Consider the following 13,230-nt stretch of genomic DNA (forward strand, 5'->3'; position numbering starts at 1 on the left):
CTGAAAAACACCTAACCCGCAGCACGCTGCAACACAGCTGACCCACAGCACGCTGAAACACAGCTGACCCACAGCACGCTGAAACACAGCTGACCCACAGCAAGCTGAAACACAGCTGACCCACAGCACACAGAAACACAGCATACCCGCAGCACACAAAAACACAGCTGACCCGCACCACACAAACACCGCAGCCCTGCAGACCCATGAAGCACAGCAGACAGGCAGCACCCTGAAACATAACAGACCCGCAGCACGCTTGAACACAGCTGACCTGCAGCACCCTGGAACCGCAGCACACAGAAACACAGCTGACCCGCAGCACCCTGGAACACAGCTGACCCGCAGCACACAGAAACAAAGCTGACCCGCAGAACGCTGATAGGCTGAATTCTCACCCCTTCCACTAGATTTGTGCCCTCCCATCTATCACCTCCTATGTATCTTCACTGTTCCTTGCCTCCAGTAGACCAGTCTTTTGCGAGCCAGCTAGGTTTGTGCTACAGAAATACCAATCCATACTACTTGTTTTAAAGCTCTTTACTTAGAGATCGCATATGGGCTGGCGACAACTTTGCTACCAAACTTAAAAAGGAGCAAAGTTATTCAATTTTGGAACATAATCTATCGTGTTTAGGATTCAAACTAATGGTTTGATCTTTCTACCACAATGGTGCATTATGCACAAATCAGTTTTCTAGTTCTTTTGTAAAATTATGGTCTGTTTAACGCATTCTTGTAACATGTTTTTCGTTGTGGACGTCACTTGAGTGATGAATGAGGTACTTCATACAATGCCACCTCGAGATGTTGAAGCAAAAGAAACGCTGATCTAGTCTACGAGGCAACATGCTCGTTGCTCCAATAGTTGGGTTCTTATCTCCCCAATAGGAGTTCAGGTCAATGTGAGCAAACCATGTGTTAACAAGGTGGAGGGAGTAGGGGACATATTACCAACAACTAGCGATATTTATCAATACATGGGCTTAGCGAGTTTTTTCTTATCGCCAAGCATCGCCGGATATTATCGCAGAGATAACGTGCTTTAAGCAACGTTTATCTCTAAAGCGATAAAATAACCGGCGTTAGCAGCGAAATGCGGCGTGAATATCGCTGTTAATACAGCGATATTCAGGCATTATCGCCAAAGGGGACTTAGCCAGAATATCCACCTCCCATTGGATATAATGGCTAAGAACTCGTCTGAGCAGGCGTTAGGTTTTGGAGATATTCGTGCTTAGCGCGAATAGTTCCATCTCTATGCCTGCGTTGATAATAGGCGATAGCGATGTTAGCGACTGTTTTCAGTCGCTAACAGGTTGGGTACGCCCACTTTGCATGTCATTAGCGATAAATATCGCTGACATGCAAAGCGGGCCCCAAACCGCTCGTTATCGCCTACAAGCTGTCGCTAACTGCTGTTAGCGACAGCTTGCTAATAGGGCGATATAATTATCGCCGCTTAGCGGCCGAAAACGGCCGCTAAAGCGGTGATGATCTCGTCTGCGGACAATAAATCAAAGGAGGTCTTCAAAATCATGAATGAACTTACCTCAGACGACAGAACTCTCCCGGCTCAGACCCCCACCCAAGAGACCTGCGATGCTCTCAATCTTTTCTTTATCGAGAAAATCAATAAAATCAAGGACTCAATCCCCCCCTCCCTCAGATACCCCCCCAGACACCCTTCCGAACAACTTACTGACCTTCACCCACTTCCCCACCCTCAACCCCAACTCACTAGCTGAACTTGCGACCCGGGTAAAATCGGGCTCTCCGAACGACTGCTGCCCTCCTTCGGTCCTACGGGATGTCTGTCTCAAACTACCCGACTGCATCTTACCCCTGCTGAATGGCTCTCTCAGCACCGGCATTGTCCCCAGCACCTTCAAGGAGGCCATTCTAGTGCCTCTCCTGAAGAAACCGGGTGCGGTCCCGGCGGAACTCTCTAACTACCGTCCCATATCGCTCTTGCCCTACTTTTCCAAGCTAATGGAGGCCCACGTCACCCGGTGTCTCTCCAACTTCATCGAGACCTCCGGCCACCTGGAGCCTAACCAGGCCGGCTTCAGGCCAGCCCATTCCACTGAGGCCGTCATCCTAGCAGTTTTAGACACGTTGAGGAGGAACGCTGACATAGGGATTCCCCAGGCCCTCGTACTCCTGGATCTGTCGGCCGCGTTCGACACGGTTGACCACAACATCCTTCTTCACGGTGTCGAGCGGGCAGGCATCCAGAGACCTGCCCTCAAATGGACGCAGTCCTTTTTGACCGGCAGAACACAAGCCGTCCGCTTGGGCCCCTACACAGCGTCCAAAACCCCCACGACTTGTGGAGTCCCTCAGGGTTCTTCCCTGTCACCCCTATTATTCAACCTCTACCTCCGGCCCCTGATTCACTCGCTTCAGAGCTGGGACATCACAGTGTACAACTACGCTGACTACCTGCAGATCATCTTCCCACTCAACTCCTCGGACGCCGTGAACAACTTCCATTCCGCCATGATACACATCCAGCAGTGAATGAACTACAACCAACTAAAATTAAATCCTGGGAAAACTGAGCTCCTCCTCCCCGGCTCCAGCCTTTCCCACTGGGGTCCGCAGTTCTGGCCTAACGAATTAGGCCCCTCCCCGGTCCCTGTGAAATCAGTAAAAAGTCTTGGTGTGACCATCGATGCCGAACTCTCCCTCCGATCTCAAGTGGGCGCTGTGATCTCCTCGTGTACGTTCCAGCTTCGTAAAATCCGTAAAGTCAGTCACCTTCTACCACCAGCCGCTCTGGTCCAGGTTATCATCTCCCTAGTACTATCCCGTTTGGACTTTTCCAACTCCCTGTATCATGGACTCCCACAATCACTGCTGCGTCGCCTCCAGGTCGTGCAGAATCAAGCAGCCCGTCTCATCTACAAAACTCCTAAATGGCAGTCGGCCAAACCTCTGCTACACAAACTGCACTAGCTACCTATAGAACAAAGGGCGGCCTTCAAGCTGGGCTGCCTCACGTTCAAATCCCTCCACTGCTCCAGCCCCGCCTTCCTGACAACCCACACCGTCCAACGCGCAATCTCCGTTCAGCTCACCTCAACCTGCTTGTTGTCCCCAGAACCCAAACCAACAAATTTGATGGCCGTCGGTTTGCCCACCTACCCCCGAAATTTTGGAATCCTCTTCCCCTGTCCATCAAATCCAGTAGCTCCCTTCTTCATTTCAGAAAACTGCTCAAAAACTTCCTTTTTCCCCCCACCCGGCTAAACTCCGCCTCCTCAGACCCCACACTCACCTCTGTCTTACAGTGCCAGGAAACCCACGGTGTCAGTGCGCTCTACAAATTTCATCTAACATAACATATCGCCAGGCTTGGTAATATGCCCCTAGATCTTTAAAATGTATTGTAACGATCGAAGACAAAGACCTTTACCCCTAGGGGAAAAAAAAGAGTCTCCTTCAATCATTGATCCAGTGGGATTCTGAGTCTTTGAGCAAATACCAAAAAATGAGAGCGGTTGTGGGGGAGGGTGTTTTTGTAAACACTGTAAACTAATTTGGCTGTTATTCTGGGTAAATGAAGAGTTACTTGTTTACAACGCGTCTTTTGTGAGGCAGGCAGAGACCGCAGGTAGGTGTGTGTATAAGCCGCCTGAGCCATTGCTGGTGCACGTTACCTGGAACATTAAGTTGCATTGTTCATAAGAAAAAAAATAGACAAGTTTCAGCACATTTTAAAATGTGAACTCTTATTAACTCTAAACAGAAATAAAACCTTTTAATGAAACGGAGGCAAAAAACAAGACAGGAGTGAGTCATCTGCTAAATGTTAAGATGCAATAGTCCAAATCACTTAATAATTTGCAAGAATTGTTCTGCCACATATCAGATACGTTCACATTGTTTGATAAGAAGCCACTTTACAAGTTTATCCAGGAAAAAGGTGAAGCATACAAGTGTTAAATGTCTGATGGATTTTCACACTAGTCGTGTGGATAGTGATGAAATGACTAATAGTAGATGTGTCCTACATTTGAAAGAAGGCCCAGTTGTAATTATAGACGAGGTTTCACCTGTATGACATTCCGAAGGGGTTAAATTGCATATATGTTACAGATCTGGGAATGCCTTACACTGTTGTAGTGGAAGGGGTTTAGAAAAACAAGTTTGTGGGAAAATTGGCTGGAAAAAGCATGACCTTTTGACATTAATCTGAACACCTACACCGGAGAACCTATATCTCAGGATTTAGACATTTCAACCTCAATGTAGGGACTCACAACTCAATAAGTTATCGTAGTTGGACAAAGTGTGCAAATAGATAGTAGGATCCTAAAGAAATCCTTAAAACTATTTTCAGGCAGTTCTTTGAGGTGAAAAAGTTTTTTCGCGTTAAATTATTCAAAAAGAAAATGCTTTACCTAGAGTAAGGAATGTCGGAGGTATGCCCTGGATATGTTAATGATTTTTATAACTCGTAGCTGCTGCCCGAAAGGGTGTTGTTGAAATGGATCCAAAACAACCGTGATTTTCATAGTTTATTTTCTGCTGCACAGCTGTGCATCCTTCTGTGAACAGGTCCAGATGCAACGAACTTTAAACAAACACTTTAAGCAGAACCTAGCACACATCTGAAAGTAAGCATACCGCATGCATGGCTGTGGGTCTGATGATACTAGGGGGCCCATTAGGATGGCGGGTGGATCGCCCTCGCCAGGCCGGCGGTAGCGGGGGCGATCCACCCGCCATCCTAACCAGAATGACCCCCCGCCATGTTAGCATGGCTGGGGGGTCCGCGACGGACGACGGCTTTTCTGCTCCGGTCGCAAGGCGACCGGGGCGGAAAATGGTTTATATCGTGGTGGTGTCTATCAGACACCGGCAGCCATATTTGGATAGGCATTTTGCAATGGCTTTCCGTGGCGGCCATGTGGAATCTGCTTTGGGGGCCCGTTGCGGGCCTCCAAGGACTCCGGGGGGGGGTGCACATGGGGGGTACCCCCCAGCAGTTATTGCACCTCATGAGGTGGTGCTACGGTTCAAACAGTACCCTTCGGCATTGCAAGAAGTAGCACCACGAGCCAAGAAAGCATGGTTTATTTATATCCGCACAGGGACTCAAAAGAAGGCGGTACAAAACACAAGGGCACAACTTATGTACATATAAGGTAATATCGAGAAGCACAATCGATCAGTGGGAGTAGCTAACAGTCTTGGGGGCTGACAAACACATTCCTATCTGGAACTAATCATTAACAGATGTGAACCCTAACGGACATCAGCAAAGTAGGGGATGCTAAATATAACTTGTTTCCGGGCAGATTCCAAGCGCCGTGAACAGGAAGATAGGACAAAGCACATGGTCGGCACTAAGCAGCATGTAGCAAGTAAAATGGCTGCCACGAATATAAAATGGAGTCCGCTAAATGTCAAGATAACGGCTAGAACTAAGATGTCTTCTGCTAATGCTTAATCTAATCGCTGTCAAATTACAACAGCCATGTTGTGCATGGAAGTGCACAGCATGCCTTCCTTCCGCCCGCCACAATGGTAGGAATGCTGGATGCGCCCGCCACTGTGGCAGGCTCATCCTAATGCCACTAACGGGACACCCGCCCTTATGGCGGGCGGTCTCTTTCCATGACAGGATGGCAGGCGGACAAAGTCCACCCGTCATCCTAAAGAGCTCCTAAGAGTCAGAAGCGCTTGCAAGGAATGCAAATGAGAATGTAACAGGTGTCCTGGTGGGAGGCAAACAGAGGTTTACAGTCGAGGCTACGATATGAACACTGCTAATTGAAGTAGCGGGGACTTAAGCTGAAACACCCGGTGTGTGAGTCCCTCGGAGCTCTATTCTCGATCAGAAGCCAGTACAGTTAGGGTCTACAGGGGGAGGGATGACTCTTTCTGTGTAGGCCAATGATGGTGTGAAGTGCGCAGATTTGGATCAGCCATAACCTTGATTAGCCGGTCGGACAAATTAAGATATACACAATCTCAGTAATTGAAGCTGCAGATTGCCCAATTCCCCCACAGTGGTCCCCGGTGCTGTCTGTGTGCAAGATTAAAGTTGCAAAAGTCATGCCCTGGGAAAGCTAAACAGCTTTTTAACATGACCGCATACATGGCTTGTCAGTGCTGTGGTCGAGTAAGCCTTAGATTGGGTGGATGGAAGGACTTTTGCCTAAAGAAATGTGGAAAAGAAGGCCTCGGCCAAGCCCCCCCCTCCCCCAAAACGTAAAAATAAACAAAAGGGGATAGGGTAGGAACACCCTGACCTCCTAGCCGTGGTCCCCCAGGAACGCCGCTAGGGCCTAAATCAGTTTTGCTTTTAATATTTTTGCTGCAAGATCAAAAAGATTCCCGACAAAAATAAGGGGTATGGTCTCTCACGCCTCTATAAAATGAGGCCCCCGGGTGGGCCAGCTCCCCAAAGCATATTTTAACTCCTGGTGCTTTCTAAGTTGGGGGATTAAGTCCCCTTGAATCCTGAGGGACAACTAGCCCACCAGGTACCACCAGTAAGCCAAACACAGCTGGATTGCTGAGAGTTGTCCGAGGCCACGCCCCCTTTATACACCACTCTTCAAACGCGCCTCCTGGTGCACTGCTGCTCGGGGGATGAAGTCCACTTTGGTCCTGAAGTGCTCTGGACGCAAGAGGACCTCATTGCCCCACCAGAAGTGCACCAGGAGGTGCGTTTGTGCAGTGGTGTAAAAAGGGGGCGTGGCCTCAGCCCACTGCTAGCAATCCAGCTGTGTGGGACTTACTGGAGGTACCTGGTGGGCTAATTGGCCCCTAGGAACTCTCAATATTCCATTAGACTTAATCCCCCAACCAAGAACGTGCCAGGAGGTGCGTTTGCAGACTGGTGGAGAAAGCAGGCGTGGCCTGTGTCCACCTTTCAGCAATCCCACTATCTGGGACATATTGGAGGTTTCAAAAGTAAAAGTAAAGTCCACATTTGTAAAGCGCACAATCACCCGTAAGGGTCTCTAGGCGCTGGGGGCCGTCGGTAAGATTAAGCGAGCTATTGCCCAGAGTCACATGGTGCTGGGCTAACCTGCCGCCGGAGCCGGGGATCGAACCGTGGTCCCCAGATTCCAGCGTCAGTCGCCCTGGCCGCGGCGCCACACCTCTCCCAGGTTTCAGGTAGGCTAGTTGGCCCCTAAGGACCCCCAACAGCGAAGGGGACTTTAATCCTCAACCAAGAGCGTGCCAGGAAGTGCGTGTGCAGAGTGGTGGGGAAAGGGGGCGTGGCCTGCTATGAGAATTTAGCAATCCTGCTGTGTGTAACTTACTAGAGATAATCGGAGGGGTGGTTGGCCCCAAGGTTCACCTTTTACATCCAGTAAGTCCCACACAGTGGGATTGCTAAGAGGTCCTCGTAGGCCACACTCACCTTTCTCCACCACTCTGCAAATGTGCTTCCTGGTACAGTACTGGTTGGGGGATATAGTCCACTTTACTCCTGAGGGACTTTGGCGGGCAAGTACCCCTCCTGGTACCTCCTGTAATTCCGATGCAACGGAATTCCTGAGCGCTGGTCGGAGTCCCAGCTCCCTTTTTCCACCACTATGCAAATACGACTACCAATTAAAGAAGCATTTGTAGTGTAATCGGAGCTATTGGCTTTTTACATGTAAACGTTTTTATTAATGTTTTGTGTAGTGGAATTATGTGATATGTTGTGCAGTGAAATTATGTAGATAGAAAGTATGTGGTATTTAGTGTATAGGAATTATGTAGAGTGGGATTATGTGTTATGGAGAGTGATTATGTGGTATGGTAGTCTGTGTTGTGGAGTTGTAACCTAAGGTTTAGTCTTCTTTGTTTCCATAGAAGATAAACTATAAACTCCATGAGACACAAAAAGAAGGAATCGCTGAGGAGCACTTGTGGACCTAGTCAGAGGTATGAGCTGGGCCACTGGAATTATGCGACTGTTTGGCTGCTTCGACTTTTGCACAATTATACATTTTCCGCATTAGCCACATAATCCATCATCGGCTGCCTAATCTGCAGATTTGAACAAAAAAGGCCTTGTTTCTAGCTCACACGTTCCAAAGAAGTTAGCGACAATTGTTACAGCGTGTGTATAGTCAAGAGTGGCAGGTAGCTTAATTTTTTATAAAGAAGGACATTTGCGGTCCAAAGTATAATTACAATGGATGCTAGCATAAAGGGTGTAGTAACAGCTTACATAAAAAGAATAGAGCTGAACAGGAGTGGTGGTAGCATTCACATGACACTTTCTCCATCAGAAGAAAGTTGTTTATTAATTGAGCAAGAGACATTGGTTTGCATATGAAGGGTTTGGAACAATTCTACCAGCTTATTTGGAGGTAAGAGTTTTTAAGTGGACTTGAGTGCAGAAATGCCCTCTACATCAGAATCTGAGCCCATGTTCTGTGCAGACTCAACATCACCCATAACGCTGCCAGACTCCACTGAACCTCCCATGAAACAGCCACATCTATCCACACCTCAACATTCTCCACTGGCTGCCGGTCCAAGAAGACGTACGTGCAAGCTACTCACCCACACCTATAACCTATAAAGCTCTTACCAACACCAGTCCAGCTTGCCTCAACTTCTACCAAGCCACCAGACTCCTTTTGATCTGCGTCCCAGGCCAGAGCACACCACCCTCGCTTCAAGAAGAACCAGAAGCGGTGGAATCTCCTCATACCTCACAGCCAAGAGCTGGAACGACCTTCCAAAACAACTGAGAACCTCCCCCTCCCTCACGGACGTTCGAAAGAACCCTTAAGGAATGGCTCTTCCGACAAAACCAGCATTAGCTCCTCCACCGTCAGGCCTGCCCTACACAGGGCCTCGATGCCCTCGCGGGTGTGCAGCTGCACTCAACAAATCAACATAACACAGTATTATCTCCTTACAACAGGTAGCATGCAGAATGCGGCTGCACGCATGGCAGACTGTCTATGAGCCTTCGATCCTATACAGAGTTGAGTATGTGTCAGGGGATGAGAATGTAGTTGCAGATTTAGGATACACTTACCAATGAAGGAGCGTCGGAGACCGATTAGACGAAGTGCTATTACTATGAAAAGGATGGAAGACTACGCGGAGGAAAAAGACTTGTCCGATGTAACAATTCCTTTGAATGAGGAATTATCATTTAAAAAAAACTTGGGTAATCTGGGAAAATCAGTAATTTGTGAATGGGGAATGGATGGTTGTTTAGGAAAAGGAATGACATTCTCTGGGTGGCCTTGGGCAGTTTGATTTGTAGATGAGCCATGAGGATGACATCGTGAAGACCAGAGCTAAGAAATTGTACTGGCGGGTGGGTCCTGATTTAGACACAGCATCGAATGTGAGAAGGCTGACCAGCCCCCAGGCAATGCGTAGGCCTCGTTTGCGTCCTTTGACAAGTCCATGCATGCTTTATAAATGTCTGACAGTCGGTATCATTGATTGGGCTGGTAAAGAACTTCCATACGTATATGGATGGTGTGAACGCAAGGAAAATATATAGTAGCCCGTTGAATGCTTGACTGTTCAGAAGAATATCCCTTTAAGTGCGCCCGTCGGGCAACGGCCGTCGCGAGCACTACCTCAATAGTGCTGCACACGTCCGTTGGCCGACGCGGCCCCGCTCACTCAATGGAACGCCTGCACCGTGGCGGAAATGCCGCTGCGGTTAAGGTGATCTGGAACTGTTGGGTTCTTGATATCGGAGAATTTCTGAAACCGATATGCATGCGAGTGGAACCTCAAATGAATCTGAAGAAAAGAGAGGTAAGGTGAACCGGTTCGGAAGAGTCATATTTGCCTCAAAGAAGTTTGAGGAATTCATTTGAAAATTTAGTAAATTAGGAATAGTTTTAGAGTGCTTTAAGTGGGGGTCGTGTGTAGAAAGTTTTTCCCTATAAGTGATAATATCTATTAGGGGTCAGGTGTGTCATTATATATGTAAATAGAAAATGTTTCTATTGAGGAGAGCTTGCCTGGGGATTTTTTTGGGGGGTGGGCGTGGGGTATTAGTAATGAAGGATGTGTAATATTAGTGAAACTTCTGCACTGCTTTCTGGTTCTGTGCTTGTCTATTGAACATTTGGTGTTCCTTCTGCTTCTGATATGAACAAGAGGAGTTGGAGGAAGAGTTGGTGGCATGCAGATGCTGTCATTGTATCCTGCAGGGTTGCAATAAAAGGAAGTGTGGGCACGGCATACAATTATTTGTACATGGGGGTCCCACCCTGTTCCCTTCTGCAGCATAATGCCAAGCCTCAGCCAGTTGTCATCCTAGGTGAGTCCAGTGGTTTGGGAGTTCTATTAGTACCAATTGTCCTTCTTATTCAACACTTTGGTACATTCTTCTGCTATCGCGAGGGATAGGTATGCATTTTATAAATACCCAGAAGAGAAACGGAATCAACACTATAGTTAAGGGTTATATTAGTCCACCTTTTAAACTTAGACATTGAGGGCCCGATTCACAGAACTAACTTAAGTCAAAATCCCAAACTTACTACTTTTGGTGTTCACAGAAGTTAGGATTTTGTCTTAAGTTTATCTTAAGACACACTTAAGACAGACTTAAGTTAGGAAAATCCTAACTTCTGTGAATACCAAAAGTAGTAAGTTTGGGATTTTGTCTTAAGTTAGTTCTGTGAATCGGGCCCTCAAACATTTAGCCTAATTGGCATTTTCTTCCGTGAGGAATATTTTTAGTGTTTTCGTTCACTGTGAAAATGGTTTTGTAAATTAGATGTCACATATACCAAAGAAAATTACAGTATAGCAGTCAGTGAAAAATCCCAACAAAACATGAAATTCACCCACACCAGGAATTGTGCATTAGGATGACATATTTCAGTGTGTGGCGAAACCTAGGAGCACCTGGATCTGTTTCACGGTAGTCGGCACAGGCCAGGTCTCAATGGCCTGTATCTTCTTTGGGTCCATCCGAATACCTCCCGCCGAGATAATGAACCCCAAGAACTCCACCTCAGGGGTACTAAACTGACACTTCTCCAACTTAGCGTATAGTTGATGTTCCTGTAATGTCTGTAACACTTGTAACACGTGTTCAGTATGCTCTGCCCTGATCTCAGAGTAGACAAGAATATCGTCCAGATAGACGATAACAGTTCGGTCTAGATATTTACTGAGGACCTCATTGATAAAAAAACTGGAATGCCGCTGGTGCATTACATAAGCCAAACGGCATAACAGTGTACTCGAACAGACCGTACTTTGTTTTAAATGCCGTCTTCCACTCATCTCCGGGTCGAACCCGAATAAGATGGTAGGCGCCCCGCAAATCTAATTTGGTAAACACTGTTGCTTTGCGGAGCAGGTCCAGTAACACAGAGATGAGTGGAAGAGGGTACCTGTTCTTTACAGTAGTGGTATTCAACGTTCTATAATCCACACAAGCCCTCAATGTCCCCTCCTTCTTTGGAATGAAAAATATGGCCGATGACACAGGCGAGGAGGAGGGACGGATGAAACCCAACTGCAACATCTCATCGATGTATTCTTTCAGATGTATCTCTTCGGGTTCTGACAGTGCATAAACACGGCTGCAAGGCAGCGGAACCCCTGGCACCAAATCGATCTTACAGTCGTAAGACCGATGCGGAGGAAGACCTTGAGCACATCCTTTGTCAAAGACATCCTCAAAGGAAGAATACTGTGGCGGGACAGATCTCACATCAACCACAGCACAGGACAATGGATTCATCTGCTCCCCAGCCACCCTATAGCAGTTCTTCAGGCGGTGCACTGAATCTAATGTCACCAGTCTCTGGACCCAATCAATCTTAGGGTTATGCTTCTGCAACCACGGAACCCCCAACACCAAACCAAAAGAGGGGGCATCAATCAAATCGAAGATCACCTGTTCAGAATGCCCATTCTCACACAATAAGCGTAGGGGAGCAGTCTGACGAGTGATGCAGCCAGAGGTTAGCTCAGTCCCATCAATAGCCCTTACTGGCTCCGGTTGTTCTTTCAGCTGACAAGGAATCATCAATGTCTCTGCCATAGAAATATCAATAAAATTCCCGGTAGCGCCGGAATCCAGCAACACCGACACAGGAACATGGTTTTGTACCGAAAGTAACAAATGGGCATTGATAACGAAATGTCTTGGGACTTGGTCTACGGCTCCAACCACCTCATACTGTTTATTCCGTTCTTCGCGCGTATGACAGCCCACCTGTACACAGGCTACCTTTTTGCCAAACCCTACACCTGACGGTTTCACAGGACATTCCCGTGCGAAATGACCTCCCTGTCCACAATATAGACATAGGTTTTTCTCTCTCCTCCTCTTTTTCCCCTCCGGAGTCAATGGTCCCCTCACCCCTCCTATTTCCATGGGCTCGGGCGCTGTCTTACTCTCCCCCACTGACTTTGCCTCAGCTTTCTCATAACTAACTCGGGAAGCCTGAAACCGACTGCGTTCTCCATGCCGCTCTGATACCCGATGGTTTAACTTGACTACAAGGTCAATGAACGCCGCACAGTCCTCAGGCGGATTCACCACCTGTGATACTATGTCTTTTAGCTATTCACAGAGACCCTGATAAAACAGGGACGTCTTTTTTTCGATTGGCCAGTGAGTCTCGGATATCAACCGATTAAAGGAGGCTATATAAGACAATAAATCCTGCCTGCCCTGCCGTAGCTTCAGGAGCTCTGCATCGCTCGCCTGCATGAACGCATGCTTGGCGAACAAACCCCGCATCAATTCCTTAAATGCTGAATAATTATACAGCACCCGATCATCACTTTCCACCAAAGGAATAGACCACTGGGCAGCGCTACCAGCCAAATAAGATATCGTGAAGGCGACTTTCGCAGAGTCATCGGGGAAGGCGCTCGGTCTACACATAAAGTGTAGCTGACACTGGTTCATGAACATCCCAAATTTGTCGCTATCCCCGGTAAACCTTTCAGGTGGGGCCCTAGGAACCGCAACCGGAGATGTCACTGTTACCGCTATAGGATTGCTACCACCAACAGCGCTTTGTCCCGCCCCACCGCCATACTGAAAGGTAGCAGGCTGTATAACCGGGCCCGTCCCCCTTTGTTGCAGCTGCTCTCTGGCCCTTACAGCCACTAGCTCCTGTTTCAGACCCACGTTCTCTTGCTGGAGATCCCGTACCTGTGCCTGTAACATCTGTACAGCCCCCATTATGTCCTGCATTGAGGGACTACCCGTACCCCCACCTAATGGGTTCCCATCCTCATCCATACTTG

General features: G+C 47.8%; 1 protein-coding gene and 1 pseudogene across 2 annotated transcripts in view; one reads left to right on the forward strand and one right to left on the reverse strand.

Annotated features, from left to right (window-relative positions):
- LOC144761524 (uncharacterized) overlaps positions 1–13,230 on the reverse strand; it is a 745,631-nt gene that overhangs the window by 140,639 nt on the left and 591,762 nt on the right.
- The window catches only part of LOC144762106 (uncharacterized), a 32,144-nt pseudogene that overhangs the window by 7,697 nt on the left and 11,217 nt on the right, over positions 1–13,230 (forward strand). The gene's annotated exons all lie outside the window — the stretch shown is intronic.

The sequence above is a fragment of the Lissotriton helveticus genome, chromosome 6, assembly GCF_964261635.1.
Source record: "Lissotriton helveticus chromosome 6, aLisHel1.1, whole genome shotgun sequence".
Lineage (NCBI taxonomy): Eukaryota > Metazoa > Chordata > Amphibia > Caudata > Salamandridae > Lissotriton > Lissotriton helveticus.